The 16007-nt window shown below is 43.3% G+C and overlaps 1 protein-coding gene across 3 annotated transcripts in view; it reads right to left on the minus strand.

Moving 5' to 3' along the window:
- Positions 1-16007, minus strand: part of COL22A1 (collagen type XXII alpha 1 chain) — a 287856-nt gene that overhangs the window by 196231 nt on the left and 75618 nt on the right. The window contains exon 1 of one of the 3 annotated variants that reach the window (XM_061607025.1): positions 7135-7214. The exons of the other annotated variants lie outside the window; for them this stretch is intronic. The gene's annotated coding sequence lies outside the window, so the exon portion shown is untranslated. Of the gene's footprint in view, positions 1-7134; positions 7215-16007 lie in introns of those variants that run through there. 3 annotated transcript variants of the gene reach the window in all.

The raw sequence follows: 16007 nt of genomic DNA on the forward strand, positions 1-16007 counted from the left end.
CAATTCTCCCTAATATAATGCACTGTTTGACGAATCCATAAATTGAAAAACTGTTCTTTGAAATTCGCACTTCTTTGAATTTTCTGATGCCCTTCTCCAACCAGAAAAGGTGTACAAGCATGTCCATATTAAGGAAAAGTGTGCATAAAAATACATGCATTGGTGAAAACAGCAAACAAAAATGCAATATATCTGGGGAATTTGCTTATAAAAATGTGTACATTGGTCAAACCTGCACCCCAAAATGTGTATATTAGAGAAATTTGCACTAAATGACAAATTTTCACTAGGATTTTTTTTAAAAAAATCACAAGTTGCTGCAGAAATGTAGAGACCTGAACTTAAGACTGAAAAAAATGAGAGACTGAAACTGAGATTCATCCATCCCTAGGGGATGTCTTGCATCAATGAGTGCAAACTGCAAAATGATGGTCTTAGCAGAAAGGAAACCTAACAGTGCACTCCCAAGCATGTTTATTACTTGGTTCTTAATTTGGGTGGTCCAGGGGTACTGAAGAAAAGGCTTAAAGAGCAATGACATGGAATGGAAGGAATCTTTGCTTTCAAGCTGTGGCTCATAACCAGTCTGTCTGCTTCCTGCTGGAAAGGACAGGCATTTTTTTTCATCCTAAAATGAGGGGAACGAGAGGTAAGCAGCTGCTGTTATGATTAGGCCTTGCACATGCTGCACCACAATGGACCACAATGGAAGAATATACAATGTTAGATACTTGTAGTGTCTTTGGGCCCAGAGTGTCAGTTGCCTCAAGGCAAAGGGAAATCACTTCTTGACATTGAAGTGAAATAATGTAATGAACATTTTTCCTCCTCGCCTTACAGAAGCAACTTTAGCTGTGAGCGAAGGGGGGAGGGGAATAGAAAAGGAACCAATCAGCAAGTGGGAAGAGATTTTGGGGTGCTGGGGAAGGTTTATTTTATTCGCTGGACTCCCTCTTAGCTTCACCTCTTTTTCACACAAGCAGGGAGAACTAGTGTGGTGTAGGGCAGTGGTTCCCAACCTTTATGAGCACGGTACCCCCTTTATAAGCTGAAAAAAAATTGTGACCCCACTCCCCGCAGGGAGGCAGGCTGGCTGCCAGGAAGGAAGGGGGAAAGCAGCCTTTCTTTGCAGGCTTGCTTCTTCTTGCTTCACCAAAAGCTCTCTCCTCTCGTTCTAAGTAAGGGTGTTGCCAGTAGCGGCAGTGCAAGGAGACGGGAATCAGTGATAGTAATCCCCTCTTCTTCCTGGTAGCTCCACCCTCAGCCTCCTTTGGCATCTGCCATGTATTTTATAGGCAGATGCCTGCCCTTAGTGCGCCTGAAAGATGCTTTGGCGCTTCAGGAAAAGGCCTCCCCTCTTGTTTGGAGCAAGGGGGAGGTGTCATCTGCAGCACCCGTGGGAAGCAGACAGTGTAGAGGGAGTGAAGACTTTTTAAAATAATAATAATAAATAATTCATTTCTTTACTGTTCACGGCCCCCTCTGGATTACTTCGTGGCCCCCCTGGGGGTCCCAGCCCCCAGGTTGGGAACCACTGGTGTAGTGGTGAAGGTGTTTGACTACGACCTGGGAGACCAGGGTTCAAATCCCCACAAGGCCATAAGAACATAAGAACATAAGAAGAGCCTGCTGGATCAGGCCAGTGGCCCATCTAGTCCAGCATCCTGTTCTCACAGTGGCCAACCAGGTGCCTGGGGGAAGCCCGCAAGCAGGACCCGAGTGCAAGAACACTCTCCCCTCCTGAGGCTTCCGGCAACTGGTTTTCAGAAGCATGCTGCCTCTGACTAGGCTGGCAGAGCACAGCCATCATGGCTAGTAGCCATTGATAGCCCTGTCCTCCATGAATTGGTCTAATCTTCTTTTAAAGCCATCCAAGCTGGTGGCCATTACTGCATCTTGTGGGAGCAAATTCCATAGTTTAACTATGCGCTGAGTAAAGAAGTACTTCCTTTTGTCTGTCCTGAATCTTCCAACATTCAGCTTCTTTGAATGTCCACGAGTTCTAGTATTATGAGAGAGGGAGAAGAACTTTTCTCTATCCACTTTCTCCATGCCATGCATAATTTTATACACTTCTATCATGTCTCCTCTGACCCGCCTTTTCTCTAAACTAAAAAGTGAGCCATGAAACTCACTGGGTGACCTTGGGCCAGTCACTGCCTCTCGGCCTCATGAAAACCCTATTCATAGGGTCGATGTAAGTCAGAATCAACATGAAGGTAGTACATTTAGATTTAGTGTTAGAAAAGAGATGAAAACTTTGCTCTTAGATTTCATTTGAGCTGCTTGTCATATTTTTTACACTGGGTTAACTTTTTCTTTGCTGAGCTTTCCACAGGCTTTTTATATAGTTCTGGTTAATCTTTGTCACTGCTTGTGGGAGATTTTGTGTCTTCTCCCTTATAAGAACTGTTCCTGGTGATTTTTCTAAAGGGCTACCTTTCCCTGAGCTTAGACCCATGGGCAACTTTGAACGGCTTTGCTTTTGATAAGTTATTTTTTTCTCCTTTTTTGTTTTATTCATTCTGGAGTAATGCTTAGACTTCACTGCTCTATTATCATCATTATCATCTTCCACATATATAACTGAAAGTGATGGACAAAAAAAGATAAAAGCAAATGAAATGAATCTTTATTGCTCAAAGCTATAGGCTAGCACAATCCATCACATGTAAAAGGAAAAAAATACATATTAAAATACAAGTCATATTTTAACAAACACAGTTCAACAGCATACAGTAAAGGGACAACGACACTAAATTTCAAATAAATTTTCCTCTCCCGAGCAAAAGATACATTGATCCACCCCATAACTTAGTGGATAAGTATTACAGCCATAATGGCGCCGGGTCACAACCCACTCACCCCACAAGGTTTTTTCGGTATCTAGCTCTTAGTTTCCCCCCAGCTAAAGCAAATTTTGCCGCCTGGGTAGTTATAAATATATTATTGCCTGCTAGCAGAATACATACATGCTCCAAGAAAGATCTATTTGACAAGGAGTGAAGGATGTAGGAAAGAAATTTAAGCCTTAGTAAATAACGTACAATGTAAAAACAAATGAAAAACAGTTAAAAACAAGACACACACAAAAGGATTAATTTTAAAACAGTATAAAGCAAACACTCATGGCAGAGACCTCTTCATCCAGCTGGGAAAGCTTGTCGGAGATTGTGGGCACCTGTTCTATCGCAACAGGAATGTTCTTCTGTAGAACAGGGACAGCCACACTAAAAGCTCTACTCCGAGTGACTGTCAAACAGGTTTCTTATTTATTTATTTTTTAAATCATTCTCCCCCCCCCCCGAACTACTTTTCGATTCGGATATCCCTGGATCTTATATCCTGGAATGCACACCTGACTGATCTCTATTAACCTGAATTAAAGACAATGGGAGCCTGGTCCCTGTAATTCCACTCTGGATTGGTAGCTATGTGGGTCTCTTAAACTCAAACATTAAGCATTTAGGACAGCTGGGAATTTATGGTGCAGTCCTGCACATTTTTTCTCAGATATATGTCCCACTGTCTTCAGTGGGAATTACTCTCAGAGAGTGCATTTAGAATTGCAACTTGAGCTTGGCACTGGAGCAGCCTTCCCCAACCTTTGGGTTCCTAGTTGTTGCTGGACTACAACTCCCATCAGCCCCAGCCAGCATGGCCAATGGTCAGGAATGATGGCAATAGTAGTCAAGCAGCATCTGGGGACCCAAAGGTTGGGAATGGCTGCACTAGAGGGATGGTGGAGTTTAGGTAGGTCAATGCAGGGTTTAGCAATGGTTGATGCAACAACCACTTCTCCAGATGCTACATCCACAAGCCCCATGGGACTTCCCCTGCCTCTCCTCCATATATGTGCTCCTCACATCTGCTCTAGGGGTTCTCCCAACTCTCCGGAGCAAACTTATGGGAAGTGCAGAGGTGCATGAGGTGGAATTTTTGTTGCACTTATGGGAGTCATTCTGTTCAGGCAATGATTTGGATACATCCTTAAATCTTTAAAAACAAACAAACACACAAAACTGAAAAATCTCAGATATTTCCTCTCTCTGGTCAAAATCCAAGAAAGTGACCAGCCTCACTGGCGTATGTTTAATTTCTTCCTTGCCCTTTACTACATGCAAGTGTTATAACATGGCGCTTCCTGTAAATACATACTATGTAACCACTCCAGTTTCCTAATTGTGTCACGCTTTAATGGGTATACAGATGTCTCACCATGTGACATGCCTAAAAACAACCCCCCTGGGACCAGGAATGGACAAACCTATCAAATTCAAGTTTCTGGGTTTGCCAATCTTAAATTCAGTTCTCCATATTTCTGCATCAGTTTGCATTTTTTTAAATAATAAAAAGCCTTCCAAATATTTTGTACAGGCGGGCCCTGCTTATATGGCAGGTTCCGTTCTGGACTGCCGCCGTAAAGCGGAAATCGCCATATAGTGGAACCCATTGAGGATAATGGGGCACGTCACGCGAAAATGATGTCAAAATGGGGCACGATGGAAAAAACCACCGTAAAAGCGGAACAAGCGCCTTAATGCGCGGACTTTCCCTAATTGAAAGCTGCCACATTAGCGAATCGCTGTAAAGCGAAGTGCTGTAAAGCGGGGCCCTACTGTATGCAGTTTTGCACATTGTATTGCAGTTTTGCAATTTTGTTAATGTGCACTCTTTTTTTGCAAGCTGCTTCCCCTAACATAATGCAGTTTTGTATGTTATTTTCACTAATATATGCACTCCCTCCCCCAATTTACTCATCTTTGTACATAGTTTTTTGTTGGAGAACTGCATAATAAAATATGGAGAAGTCTGAATGTCAAAAGATAGTTGTGTTTCAGACTGCATATTGTTTTGGGGAACTGTGAATTAGCTAGGTTCAGATTAAAATTAAATATAGGGGAAATCTGTAGATCAGTTTTAGAGCATCTGCTTTGCATGCAGAAGGTCCCAAGTTCATTCCTCAGCACCTCCAGATATGGCTAGGACAGACCCCAACCTGGAGAGCCACTGCCAGTCAGTGTTGACAGTACTGAGCTAGATGGAACAACAACCTGACTCAGTATAAGGTGGCTCCCTACATTCCTAGATTGCAAACCAAAAACGAATTTCTTTCCCACCCCTACCTGAGACACTGAGGACCAATATTCAGCTTCACTAATGTCCCACCTAAATGTGGAGCAAACCTTTCCCCTCCAACACAGGCTCAAGTTGCCATGGCCAAGAGAACCAAGGCTATTCCACGGCTAACAAGTGCAAGCAGCCGCCTCCTTACCAGCCGGCCATCGAAAGAGCCAGGACTGGAAGTGATGTGAGGAAATGAAGGGTGACAAGAAACAGAAGGCCAGACACTGATAGAGGCAGAGGTGAGGTCGTCCCCGTGGAAAACATATGGGCCTCTCATATAGTGAGCACTGAAGCTTACAGCATTTGACTCAATGTCTTGTGACCTTTAATTAACCGGAAGGATTGCCAGTGTGCTCGGTTGGGTTATTAGGTGTGACGGATCGATACTGGGATTTTTTTTGTGCGTTGGGTTGTCTGTGGTGTTCCCCATAGGTCAGGGCTAGGAATAACTAGTTAATTGTTTCCTTCCAGATTTTTAATGACAGCTTTTGTCATCTAGGCAGGGGCTGAGGGGGTGCTACTTGGGGAAGAGACCATAGCTCAAAGGTAAAGTATATGGTTCAAATTCTTTGCCAACTCTTATTAAAAAAAACATATCAGGAAAGACCTCTGCCTGAAAGCCTGGAAAACTGCTGCCAGGCAGAGTAGACAATACTGAGCAAGATGAACCAATGGCCTGACTACAGCCAGCTTCATCTGAACAACCAGGGCAATTCATAGAAGTGGTCATTAGTACAGATTGTTCCTACCTCCAGGACTCCATTCCTGTTGTTTGTTGTTATACGCCTTCAAGTCGATTATGACTTATGGCAACCCTATGAATCTTTTGGATATATTCATAGGGTTTTCATTGTAAGAGGTATTCAGAGGTGGTTTACCATTGCCTTCCTCTAAGCCTACGGCACCCGGTATTCCCAGGCGGTCTCCAGTCCAAGTACTAACCAGGCCTGACCCTGCTTAGCTTCCGAGATCAAACGAGATTGGACATGTTCAGGATAGTCCATTCCTGTTGAGGCTGTACAAAAACCCCAAGCTTAATCCTCTTCCATAAACAGTACAACTCTATGGACATCCATTCAGAAATCCCACTGATTTCAATGGGACCTGCTGCAGGTGTGCCTCCATCTGCAATCCAGTGTACTTTTACCTGCCCCTCTGAACGCTGCAGGACCTACTTCTGAGTAAACATGCATAGAATTGTGTGCCCCTCCCAATTTTCAGCATGTACTTAGTAGTTAGGGAAAAAATAAGGATTTGTTGTACTGTTAATATTGATAAAATTTCTTGTTCCTATAGATCGGGTCTGGGGAATCTCCAGATGCTGTTGAAGAAATAATAATAATAATAATAAAATAAAATTTAATTTATGTGTCGCCTATCTGGCCGATGGCCACTCTAGGCGACATACATGTAAACAGTTAAAACGCAATGCGATAAAATACATTAATACAATATATAAACAATACAGCAGCAACAACAATACTAGTGCAGGGTAAGAGGCATTTCAGTCATAGAAGTTAACCCTCCCCGGAAATCCCAAAGGCCTGTTGAAAGAGCCAGGTCTTTAAGGCTTTACGAAATACATTTAGGGAAGAGGCGTGCCGTAGATCTTGTGGGAGCGAGTTCCAGAGGGTGGAGGCTGCCACTGAGAATGCCCTCTCTCTAGAACAACTCCCATAATCCCTGGCCATTGGCCAGGCTTACTGGGGCAGATGGGAATTGTAGTTCAGCGACATCTAGAGAGCCAAAGGTGCCCCATGCCAGCTATAGATATTATATGTGTTCTCCTTACACAGTAACATTCTTGTTTTTATGCGGCTGCATGTCTTGTGCGGCATGAAGAGCATATACAGTATTATAAACCTGATTAGTTACTGCAGAAAAAAAAACTTTTAGTCAACAAATTAGTAAACAAAACCACCATTGAGTAACTAAGCTAAGCAACTAACCCCCATGTTAGCAAAACAAAAACAAAAACGAAGATGGTATGAAACTACTCATGCTCACCTAAAACCAGCTAGTGTTTTTTCACTGCTTTGTCTCCTATAAATTACAGGGAACCAGGCAAACAATTATGTGGACTGAGTGTCTTCCTATAAAATCCAAGCCTGTAAGTTTCACGGCTCAGCCACTTGTGTCTGTATGGAGCAAGTGCCAATCGGGCAGCACATCAATCAGTGCCAGCTGCAGCTCTGTTTTAAGTGCTATTTCCAGAGGCAAAATTAAAGGCAAGGCAGGCCGACAGCTGCTATTGTCATTTGGCTTCTGCCTTCAGTGTAGGCAAAAACTGAGCCACAACAAAAGGCCCAGAATGGTGCAGTGCCTCAGTAGAGGATCAGGTCGGTAGTGTGCATCACTGATCATGAGTGTCTAAAGCCTGAAAAACAAAAAAGTCCATACAAACAAATTTGGCAACTGAAATAAAATGATGGGGAGTTTCGCAGACTCGAGTGAAATCAATCTGCCTCTTGTTCCCATGTTTTTTCTTTCTGCATTATTACTATTGTCGGTCGTTTTCTTCTACTTATGCTCTGATATATTTGTCAATATAACAAATATTGTGAGTGTCATGGCCCCGTCAGAGGACTCCTCAGATGAGGATGACTCGGGAGTAACAGCAGCAGACCCAGGAGCAGCAGACTCAGAAGGAGACATGGAGGAGCCTCCTGAGAATCCAGCTCCTTCTCCCCCTCAGCTGCAGAGCACCCCAGATACAGCAGAGTCCCTGCAGCCAGACACAGACAGTGAACAGGATACTCCCCCCTCACCTGCAGAACGTAGACAGCAGAAGGTCAGGCAGAAGAGAGGCAGGCCTGTCTCCTTAAGGCCCAAATGCTGAGGACTCACACCTGCTGTCAACCTTGCTCTTTATAAGGCACACCTTGGCTGCAGCTTGTTGCTGACTGCAACGTCAGGCATGGCTTTGTGTAGACCTAGTTTCCTGGCACCCTCTTTCGGACTGACCCCTTGGCACTTGATCCCGGACCTCTACTGACCTCACTTCTGGACTCCTGACTCGGTAAGTATGCTTTGGACAAGCCTGGCCCTTATCAGATTCCCTCCTCCTAAGACCTGGCAGATTTATGGCCAGACTGCCGGCTAAGGACTTTGCTTCCCTGCCAACCACCCAGGAATTTCCAGCCCCCACCGGCACTGCTGACGCAGTGTAGAGCTGACAGTGAGGATACCATAAGGAGATGAAATCCAGGCAGCGCTGCCCCAAAACCTCCTCACTGCTTGGGGAAACAGCAGACATTCCTACAAAAGCAGGAAATCCACAACCTCCACCACATCACATCCCAAGAGAGAAAGGTCTTGCACCATCCAGGCATCCTTAGTCAACTCATAACCTCCCTCTTTGTATCTTCAAAAGCACAAAACTGTTTTTCCACGCAAAAGCTCTTTCCTTTCTATCAGATAGAGGTCACTAACTAAGCTCCAATGGTCATATCCTTCGAAAGAGAGGAACATAAGGAGTTGTATTATAATGAGTCAAAGCATTGGTCCATCTAGCTCAGTACTGTCTACACTGACTGGCAGTGGCTCTCCAGGGTTTCAAGCTGGAGTCTTTCCCGGCCCTACCTGGAGATGCCAAGGACTGAACCATAGAACCATAGAATAATAGAGTTGGGAGGGGACTACGAGGCCATAAAGTCCAACCCCCTGCTAAATGCAGGAATCCAACTTAAAGCATACCCAACAGGTGGCTGTCCAGAGGCCTCTTGAAGGCCTCCAGTGTTGGAGAGCTCAACACCTCCCGAGGTCATTGGTTCCATTGTTGTACTGCTCTAACTGTTAGGAAGTTTTTCCTGATGTTGAGCTGAAATCTGACTTCCTGTACCTTGAGCCCATGGTTCCATGTCCTGCACTCTGGAACGATCGAAAAGAGATCCTGGTTCTCCTCTGTGTGACAACCTTTCAAGAACTTGAAGAGTGCTATCATATCTCCCCTCAGACTTCTCTTCTCAAGGCTAAACATGCCCAGTTCTTTCCATCTCTCCTCATAGGGCTTTGTTTCTAGTCCCCTGATCATCTTCGTTGCCCTCCTCTGAACTCATTCCAGTTTGTCTGCATCCTTCTTAAAGTGTGGTGTCCAGAATTGGATGCAGTACTCAAGATGAGGCCTAACCACATGATTTGGGGTCCTTCTGCATGCAAAACAGATGTTCTACCACTGCGTTGCAGTCTTTTTCCAACAGAGATCTGCAGCCTTTTTCCAATGGTGATCTCCAGACATCAGGCTATTACCTCCTAATGAATTTAGCAGTCATCCACTGATCATTCTGGGCTATTAATGAGTAATCTGCCCATCAACTGAATCCATCGTCTAGCAGCAATACCACCATTCTATCCTATATACCAGAGGTGGGGTACCTTTGACCCTCCAGTCATTATTGAACTCCAAGTACCATTATCCCTGATCATTGGCCATACTGGTAGGGGCTGATGGGAGTTTATTTATTTATTTATCATTTAATTTGTATCCCGCCGTTCCTCCCAGCAGGATCCCAGGGCAGCAGTCCAACAACATCTGGAGGGCCAATGGTTCCCCAGCCTTGCTGTACACCAATAGCAAACTCATTATTTGAGTGTCAATCCTTTCATAGCCAAAATGGCACCATCCACACACAAATGGGGAGAGGTCAGCAGCTTTGGGAAAAACCCAAGAGTCTCAGAAATACAAGAAGACTGTTATGCCTTGCCCTCATCCAGGTGAAACACGGGGTAGGTGGATATTATTTATGCATTGCTTTATTGTCATCTTAATGTGAATTTCCCTCATTACTGTTCTGACTTCTTTTCAGTCTCTTTGCTACACCGTTCAGCCTCTTAATCTAGTTAAAACTAGTTAAAGCAGGGCTTGTGAACAGTACATCACACCTTATTGGGCCCCTCATTTATACCAGATACATAGGAATGACAAACTTAAAATGTTCCATTATTATCTGCAGTGACAGAAGTCATATGATCTGACAGGCCTCTATTTACTAGAGGCACTCCCAATTTTATAGAATCACTCTCTGTTGAATCATTGTCCATTTTTTTCTTATTGAGGATGGATGCCTTTTAAGAAATTATTTGAGATAGATTTCATTAGCTTTCCGATGCCTTTCCTAGGTTTCCATAAATTCAAACTCAGGGGGGGGGGGGAGGAGGCATCTTGATTCTAATGCACATCCCTGCAAATGCTTACATATGAACATTATGGTTCCATATGGTGCACACCCTGGCATTTCACCTGTTTAGATAGTAAGGTTTATTCTGAATGGTTGACAATGTAAGAGGAAAATGGAAATGGACTGCCTTCAAGTCCATTCCGACTTATGGCGACCCTGTGAATATGGTTTTCATGGTAAGCAGTATTCAGAGGGGGTTTACATTGCCTCCCTCTGAGGCTAGTCCTCTCCAGCTGGCTAGGGCCTGCTCAGCTTGCCACAGCTGCACAAGCCAGCCCCTTCGTTGTCTGCAACTGCCAGCTGGGGGGCAACTGGGCTCCTTAGGACTGTGCAGCTTGCCCACGGCTGCACAGGTGGCAGAGCACATAAGCCCTGAGCCACTCCCTGTGGGGGTGATCTTAAGCTGGCCCTTGACACCCAGGAGACATGAGCAGGGATTTGAACTCATAGACTCTGGACTCCCAGACAGGAGTAATCATATTTCCTTCCCCCCAAGCATATCTGTAAACAGAATGAACATTGGTCACTCTCTTTATCAGACTAGTCAATGTGGTGTCCTCCAGATGTTGTAGGGCTACAACTCAAGAATATTTAAGAACATAAGAAGAGCCTGCTGGATCAGGCCAGTGGCCCATCTAGTCCAGCATCCTGTTCTCACAGTGGCCAACCAGGTGCCTGGGGGAAGCCTGCAAGCAGGACCCGAGTGCAAGAACACTCTCCCCTCCTGAGGCTTCCAGCAACTGGTTTTCAGAAGCATGCTGCCTCTGACTAGGGTGGCAGAGCACAGCCATCATGGCTAGTAGCCATTGATAGCCCTGTCCTCCATGAATTTGTCTAATCTTCTTTTAAAGCCGTCCAAGCTGGTGGCCATTACTGCATCTTGTGGGAGCAAATTCCATAGTTTAACTATGCGCTGAGTAAAGAAGTACTTCCTTTTGTCTGTCCTGAATCTTCCAACATTCAGCTTCTTTGAATGTCCACGAGTTCTAGTATTATGAGAGAGGGAGAAGAACTTTTCTCTATCCACTTTCTCAATGCCATGCATAATTTTATACACTTCTATCATGTCTCCTCTGACCCACCTTTTCTCTAAACTAAAAAGCCCCAAATGCTGCAACCTTTCCTCGTAAGGGAGTCGCTCCATCCCCTTGATCATTCTGGTTGCCCTCTTCTGAACCTTTTCCAACTCTAGAATATCCTTTTTGAGATGAGGCGACCAGAACTGTACACAGTATTCCGAATGCGGCCGCACCATAGATTTATACAATGTCATTATGATATCGGCTGTTTTATTTTCAATACCTTTCCTAATTATTGCTAGCATGGAATTTGCCTTTTTCACAGCTGCCGCACACTGGGTCGACATTTTCATCGTGCTGTCCACTACAACCCCGAGGTCTCTCTCCTGGTCGGTCACCGCCAGTTCAGACCCCATGAGTGTATATGTGAAATTCAGATTTTTTGCTCCAATATGCATAATTTTACACTTGTTTATATTGAATTGCATTTGCCATTTTTCTGCCCATTCACTCAGTTTGGAGAGGTCTTTTTGGAGCTCTTCGCAATCCCTTTTTGTTTTAACAACCCTGAACAATTTAGTGTCATCAGCAAACTTGGCCACTTCACTGCTCACTCCTAATTCTAGGTCATTAATGAACAAGTTGAAAAGTACAGGTCCCAATACCAATAATTTAAAAAGTCCTGTTGGATAAGGTCAAGGGCCTATCTCATCCAGCATCGTGTTCTCACAGTGTCCAACCAGATACCTCTGGGAAGCCTGCAAGCAGGACTTGAGTGCAACTGTCCTCTCCCCACTTGTGATTCCCAGCAACTGGTACTCAGAGGCATGCTGTCACCAACAGCAGATGTAGAACATAGTCATAGCTTGTAGCCACTGATAGCCTTATCCTCCATGAATTTCTCTAATCCTTTTTTTAAAAAGCCATCCAGGTTGGTTCCCATCACTACATCTTGTTGGAAGAGAATTCCCATCAGCCCCAGCCAGCATGCCCAATGGGTAGAAATGATGGAGGGGGAAATTAGTCTAGCAACATCCGAAAGACACCACATTGGTTACCCCTAAATTAGTGTGGCAAACCAATGAATAGGGAAGACCAAGAATATCATTCCACGATGTGAAATGCAGGAGCCCAGGGAGCAGTCATTTATTTGAAAAACTGGGGTGTTAGTAGTACAGAAATATCCCAATTTTCATTTGTAAAAAGTTGAATAATTTTTCCCTTCTTGTTGCAGCATGAAATGTTTTCTCTCCAAAAATGTTTTCATCTCTACCAAAAACCTTGTCCTCCTGTATTAAACTGACTTTTTTTTATTAATTTTTTTATGGGAATATATATAGATAAAGTATAGTTTAAATATTAACATAGTTCATAGAACATATATACAAAGATTGATACATTATATATGTATTTGTTTTCAGTCTATCGCTATCCACTTACAATACAAATACAATACATATTACTTAACATTGGTTATTTGATGATGATTAATTTAGAAGTTGACAAATCTCAAATCAAGATATTATTTTTATTACAACCATAAGCTGTTAAAGGCAGTTGGAACCTGTGTTGGTGCTGATGTTTTGTTTGTATATGTAATAAAACACGACCATTCTGTAGCAAAACTATATTTTTTCTTTTGTCCTCTTACCACTCTCAGACGTTGAGTGAGTTTCTCTGTAAGCACTATTTCCCATACTATACTGTACCATTTCCTAATATTTAATCCTTTTGCTTCCTTCCAGCATTTGGCTATCAGCATACGTGCTGCTATTAGGAGATACTCAATTTGCTTTTTGTGTAGTATAGTTTGATTTTGACCATCAAATTTATTAAGTAATGCCAATTCCGGTGTTTTTATTACTTTCGTTTCCGTTATATTGGATATTTCTTCAAAGACCTCTATCCAGAATCTTTGAATATGTTCACATTCCCACCACATGTGAACATAAGATCCTCGGACTCCACATCCTCTTTAAACTGACATTTTATTTTCACATTTGCTTGGATTTTTGTTTCCTTTGAAGAGTCAGCAAGCCTTCATCTGTCAAAGATTCCTTTGGGAACTGGTCTGTAATGAATGTCAGACATGTGTAGCTGTCAGGATTTACCAGAATAAACCAAGAGAGTTTACAAGAGAAATCTAAGAAGGTTGAGGTAACGGATACATTGCTGATGGACATTCATGTTTTCCTTTCTCTTCATAGGAATTCAGAATGCATAGGCTCAGAAAGCAACCTTGCAGTAAGAATCTGGGCTATAATTTTAGCTAGACTCTATAATCTAATGGAATCTCTTCAGATGTTGCTGGACTACAATTTCCATCATCCCTGATCATCAGCCATGCTGGCTCTGGTCTTTAGATCTTTAGTCTTGAGTTCATAAAAAAGAAAGTCCTCGTGAATATGCATCAGCATTTTGGTGTGCATTTCTCCTGATACACACATTTGTGTATGTAATTTCATGTTTAAATTTCATGCCTAAATTTTTGCAAGTGATTTTCTCTAATAGAATGTATTTCTGTGGTGTAGTAGTTAAGGTGTTGGGCTACGACCTGGGAGACCAGGGTTCGAATCCCCACACAGCCATGACACTCACTGGGTGACCTTGGGCCAGTCACTGCCTCTCAGCCTCAGGGGAAGGCAATGTTAAAACCACCTCTGAATACCTCTTACCATGAAAACCCTATGCAAAGAGTCACCATAAGTCAGAATCGACTTGAAGGAAGTCCATTTCCATTCCAATGCATTTCTGAATATTATTTTCACTAATGTATGCATTTTAATGCAATATTTTCCCTGATATACTAATTTTTGTATACATTATTTAGTTGCAGAAGTGCTTCACAAAATTTGCACGTTTCAAGGGATAGCTGTGTTTTGATTCACATGCATTAAAGTATGAGTTCCGCAACATCTGGAGGGTGACAGGTTCTCCATCCCTGAACTATAGTACCATTCCCACTAAAAATACCTTTTTTTCTGGAGTACAGATATAACATTTCCCCATCTTCTAGCCAGTGATACTTTAAGTTCACTCCTAGCATTAGCTACTTTCTCACTAGAAGAATTGTGTAGCCCTAGGCAACACCAGTGTGTGGGACAGAACCATGCAGCTGTCCCAACAGGAGATGTTTAGGATCAGATTATGCAGTAGTGGCTTTCATGATGCTCAGGGCCAAAGCCAGGCATGAGTAGGCCCTTGGGCACCAGCCTGCCCTGAGTCTGCGGCACCCACCTGCACATCCCACCTACCTCTCCTGTTGCTGTGAATGTTGTGTGTGCAGTGTGCACATGCCTGCCATCAACCAAGATAGCCACAGGGGTGTCAGTCCCTTAAGGAAGCCCCTGCCGCCATCTTGGTTCATGTTGGACATGTGCAGATGACACTCACAGTAACAGGAGAGGTAGGTGAGGCATGTGCAAAGGCTTATTGAAGCCGGCGCTGTCTGTATCAAGGGAGTGCCTGGGAATTACCTCTCCGTGATCCCCACAAGGGTTGGCAGCTAACGCTGATCACGGAATGAGAGTGCTACCCTCCCACCCTAAGAAGGAGCCCTTCAGGGGCCCCACTGGGCTGCAGAGGCCCTCAGCTAACGCCTAACCTGGCCAACGTCTTGTGCCAGCTAATACTCCAGTAATGTGTGATTCAGGCCTTCATGGCCTCAGGGGTGAAAAGCATTAAGGATTGAAAAAACTGTTCATATAAACACAGCCAAATTCAATCTACAGTGTGTGTGGAAGGGGATTTATTTCAGTTTGCATTTAGAGGTGAACTTACATAATTTGCAATTTCTGAATCAATATGCAAATGGAAAACACAGCCTTCCTTCAAAATCCGCACTTCTTCAAATTTTGCAATGCAGTTCTCCCATCAAGTAATGTGTACAAAAATAAGTAAAGTGTGCATATAAATGTATAGATTGGTGCAAGTAGCATCCAAAATGCATTGAATTAGGAAAACTTGCGTTGCAAAAAAAGACATATATTAGGAGAAATTCATACTAAAAGGAAGAGATTTTTTTTTAAAAAAAATGCAAACTGACGTGGAAATGTGGAGAACTGAATGTAAGATTGGAAAAACGAGACACTGAAAGAGACCAAAATTGACATCTTCACCCATCCCTAATCTGCAGTGGTCTATCTGTAGTTAGAGTCTAGCTAACATGGAGAGTTCGGATAGCTGTTAAAGAGTGATGTGTATGGAACTCACTGGAGAAACATTACTAGAATGTAAGAAGAGCCTGCTGGATCAGGCCAAAGGCCCATCTAGTCCAACATTCTGTTCTTACAGTGGTCAACCAGATATCTATAGGAGAGGTCTTAGGACACACACTTGAGCACTCTTCCTCTGTAACAAATAACTAAATTTGCTCTGAGTCCTGATGTGTATGGTACATAAATTAGCTGTCAATAGCAACAGAGGAAAATTGATGTGGTATAATGATATGAGGACATAGGATAAGTTTTAGTACAAATTACAGAGGGGTATGACTCAATGCCAGGATGATGTTAACCGCGGTTCTGTGATTCTACTGACACATTCCTAATAAGTTAGGCTGTAACTCTTGGCTTCCTTCAAAATTATTCATATATTTTGGAAGAAAGTCCAAAAGTCAGTGGCAACTGTAGCCATATAACGTATTCTGAAAGGGGAGTTGTCCACCCCCCCAGGAACTGTCTCG

The sequence above is a fragment of the Rhineura floridana genome, chromosome 1 (genome assembly GCF_030035675.1).
Source record: "Rhineura floridana isolate rRhiFlo1 chromosome 1, rRhiFlo1.hap2, whole genome shotgun sequence".
Lineage (NCBI taxonomy): Eukaryota > Metazoa > Chordata > Lepidosauria > Squamata > Rhineuridae > Rhineura > Rhineura floridana.